Below are 4,424 nucleotides of genomic sequence, written 5' to 3' on the forward strand. Positions count from 1 at the left end.
TTGATAAGAACCAAAACCAGAATAGTAGTTATTTAGATAACTGGAAAGAAAGTTGATATTTAGAAGACTAAACAGGGAGCTAGAACTTTTATGGAATGTTTTGCTTCTTAAGAAAAAAAATAAAAACTATGTTAAGAAATTATTTTTGAAACTACAAGGAGTTGATTATGATGTGAATAATACCTCTTTACTGTTCTTTTTGAAGCCTGCATTGTACAGGCAAGTTGCCTTTAGAGAACATTTTCAATCAAGTACCTCTGTGTGCCAGTCAGAAAACGTCCATGTGCAAGATCTTCCAGACAGACTTTGGCTGGTGAGGTCCATGTCTCTTCCAAAGAGGGCAGTTACTACCCAGCCTTCGTTATCTGTTGCCAAGTGGCAAATCAGATCTAGGTTGCCAGATATTATTTTTCCAGAGAAATCAATTATCTGTGTTTTTTAGAAAATGTGAGATATCCTGGAATGTTTTTTTTTTTTCAAAGCTGGCCACGAGCTCAACTGAATCAATCCCAACCAAATGATGCACTCTGAGAATCCAGAGCAAAATAAAATCTAAAAAGAATGACAGTCAAAGAAAATAAGCCCATGCATTAGATGTAGCTTACAGGACTAATCTACCACCACCTCCGCTATGGGACTTTCTATCATGATCGCTTTGTGTGGTAAACTGTTGGCTAAATATTGTGAAGTCTTTTATATGGAGGGCTTTATTCAAGTGGAGAAGGTCAGAATGTTCCAGGGCTCTCTGCAGAAAAAGCACACGAACCAGACTCCCCGGAGCCTTGCAAAGAAGAGTTTTAGTTGTGCTAAGGATGATTCTTAGCTTTTTGTGTATTTTACAGTCGGCAAATCCCTCACTTGGAGGACCTCAAAAGAGATGCCAGACTTTTCCATTGACTCTAAGGCTGTGTCAGCGAATGCCAGACGCAGCAGGCCCTTTCTATTGTATGCTAAGGCTCCAAACAGCTGTAAATACTTTGTGCCAAGATCTCTATAAGTGTGACAACTACAGAGCATTCTGCATACCCCAGGATGCCAATTAAAACTAGGAGACCACAGATCACAGTTTCTGAATACAGCCACCACACCTCACAGGGCTGATGGCCATGATTTGTTTTTTTCTGTTTTCTCCTCATGTGAAATAAAGCCATGAATTGAAAGTTATTTATCTAAGGTCTTGGACTGAACTTGCAGAAGTGTTTTTAGAACAAAATGTCTCTTAAAAAGAAACCAGTGCAGAAATGTCTCATCTATATGTTTTCGTATCAACATGGTCTGTGAGTGAATATGTTGCTTCTTCATAAATGTATTTAGTTCATGGAAGATTTTTGGACCAAAACTTCTGTTCTTAAACCTTCTCAAAAAAACAAGGTAAATGATGTTATAGAAGTCAGTTCTAGAAAAAAAATGATGAAATTAAATCCTGTATCTCTATTTACAGGCTTTCAACCCAGAAAATATGCTCCTCTCAAATGAATTAGATTCCATTTTTTTGTACCGATGTGATATTTACAGTATTACATTTCTGTATTTACATTATAGTATGCAGTTTTTTTTCATACTATTCTTGTCTTTGAACTATATTTATACAACCACATACTGAAATATATAGTTAGCTGCATGGAGTTAAAAAAGCAAAAGTAGATTAAATAAACCAATTTTAAGGTGTTCTTAAGATTGTTTGTATTGGGGTGAAGGTGCTAGCACAGTGGACAGGGCATTTGCCTTGTATGTGGCCATCCCGGTTCAATCCCTGAAGTCCTATATCGTCCCTATATGCTGCCAGGAATAATTTTTGAGCACAGAGCAAGGAGTAATCCCTGAGTGCTGCAGATATGGCACAAAAACTAAAAAAAAAAAAAAAAAAAAATTGAATAAAATAAAAAAGATAAAAAATAATTTGTTCTTACTGAAATTTATTTTTTCTGGGGAGAGGGCCACAACTGGCTGTTCTCAGAGTTTACTCCTGATTCTGCCAACGGGGATCACTCCTGACAGTGCTCAGGGATTCCTGAGCTTGAGCTCAGATTGGCCATGTGTAAGGCAAACACCTTACCTGCTATACTATGGCTCCAGCCCCCATTTTGAGTTCTTATGTAATGTAGTTTTCTTGTGATCATAAAAAAAAATCTAGAATCCTTGACTAAAACCTAGTTCTTCTGCATATTTATTATTAAGCTTAGACCACTCTAACTTGGACTAAAAGTAACAGCTAAAAAGATTTAAATTAATGCATTCAGCATGAAAATGTATGCTAAAAAAGAAAACCAGAAACAATAAGTAACAAATGATGTTTGAATTTTTAAAGGCATGCTGTATTTTTAATACTTAAGCTTTCATTTATTGCTCACAATTAAATGTAATATATACTATAATTATCTTTATCCATAAGGATTATGAGATTTAGGAAGGTTAAGGATATGACTAGCCAATGACAGTTGCATTACCACAATACATGAGCTTCCTTTATAAAAGTGATATTTTAAGATTTTATAATTTAAATTCTTAATGGCTTTTATTTGAATTGGGTATATTAAATGACCATAGATGAAACAAATACATTTTGACAATTTGTTAAAGAAGGACAGTTTGTTAGGATTGCTCTTAAAGTATTGAAGACAAGTATAATGGAGATCAACAAGTTAGTCTCAGTGAAAAAGCACATACCTAACATATCATGAGCCATTAGCTTGGCCACACTCAGTGCCACATTCCCACCTGCACAGCACCATCTGATATAATTCTGATGGTCTTCCACAGCAGCTCCAGGTATGACTACGGTAGTCCTACAGCACTTCCAGACCTGAACAAGAAAACATTTCACCACACCTTGTACTGAATAATTGAAAATGGGCCCTAGAAAGGAAAGTAAAATAAGAACTGTGCAGTCATTTCTTCTCTAAACTACAGATTTGCACTGCTATTAATCTGATTCTGTGGTTATCCAGAATCTTTATTTATTTTGTATTTATTTATCTTATATTTATTCAAAATTTGGGGGCTTTTAAAAATTAGAAAGGTTTTTTGGATTCAATAACTCTAAACCATAATAAAGTGCAGGTAGAGAACTTTCATATAACCAATGTTAAGACAAAAGTCTGTTCATTTAACAAAAAATAACACCAGATTATCTCAAATACAATTTAATAGGAAAGTTAATAAAATAAGCAAAATTGCTTACAAGTTTATAAATAATAAATACCACCAAAAGGGTGAAGCCCACTTGGGAAATATTGACACTCCAACTGAGTTTTTAATTACTTTATTTAAACACTGTGGTCACAAAGTTGTTCATAATACAGTTGGTTATTTTTTTCACAGACAATTGTACATCATTGAGTTTTAGTCATACAATGAACAACAGTCTTCAGCAAAGCACATTTCCAACCTCCTCTGTCCCCAGTTTTCCCTCCCACTCTACCCATTCCCTCTCTCCTTCACGAACTTGCGTGTCATCCTTGCGCAGGGGCCATGGTAATCTTCTCTGTATCGTTCCAATTTTAGTATATGTGCTGCCGAAGCGAGCACCATTCCCTCTCTCCTACCTGTGCTGCAGAGACTTCTCTCTCTCTCTCTCTCTCTCTCTCTCTCTCTCTCTCTCTCTCTCTCTCTCTCTCTCTCTCTCTCTCTCCCTCTCCCTCTTTTTTTTTTCTTTAGAGACTGTGGTCAAACTGATTTTTGTTTCCCAGCCACCATTATAAGTACACCAAAATGTAAAAACAACAGAAAGACCCATATACTAATATGGGACTAATACCCATAAAGTCTAATTTTATTAGCTAATATATTTGCATCATGACCATATAACTTATAAACTCAAGTTGATTTTTCTTCTTAAGGCTTCAGTTGCTAAATTCAGTTTTTTGGTCTTTCTAAGTATATTTGCTTTGAAATTACATTAAAGTCCTGGCTTATTTGTGTTTAGACGTGAAACTTCCATCAGTACTTTGATAATAAATGATTTATTTATAGAATAGCGTTTACTTTATTTTTCCTTAAATATTTCCTTCTTTTAGAGCTATTTTACTAAAATAATTAGTTTTCTATCCTTAACATATAATGTAAAAAAGAAATACCAAGATGGAAGGAAATGTATCTTCTCATAAAATGTTAATAAAGAAAATTATATTGGAAGGTAACCTGTTGTAGAAAGTACATTAAATTTTGGCAAAAATATGTAAATACACTAGAATGCCAAAAGAACTACTCTCCACTTAATCTCTAAATGGAGACTACAAAAGTACTAAGCATATAACAAGCTTTTCATTTGATTTACCTATTTATGTTGGTTATGTAAGGGCTGGAACTCAGTTCCAGGAAAAGATCTTGACCTTTCTAAAAGGTGGATGTGTGGAAACTCCCCCTGGGGCAAGGTAGAAATTCCTATAATGACAGCTCATTGTAGGGAACTTCCTGGTATAACT

General features: G+C 34.9%; 1 non-coding gene across 1 annotated transcript; it reads right to left on the reverse strand.

Annotated features, from left to right (window-relative positions):
• Positions 1-3,421: 3,421 nt before the first annotated feature.
• On the reverse strand, positions 3,422-3,528 carry LOC126009705 (U6 spliceosomal RNA). Its single transcript, XR_007495922.1, has one exon. It is a non-coding gene; the product is annotated as a U6 spliceosomal RNA (small nuclear RNA).
• Positions 3,529-4,424: the final 896 nt, after the last annotated feature.

Source organism: Suncus etruscus, chromosome 5, assembly GCF_024139225.1.
Source record: "Suncus etruscus isolate mSunEtr1 chromosome 5, mSunEtr1.pri.cur, whole genome shotgun sequence".
Taxonomy (NCBI): Eukaryota; Metazoa; Chordata; class Mammalia; order Eulipotyphla; family Soricidae; genus Suncus; species Suncus etruscus.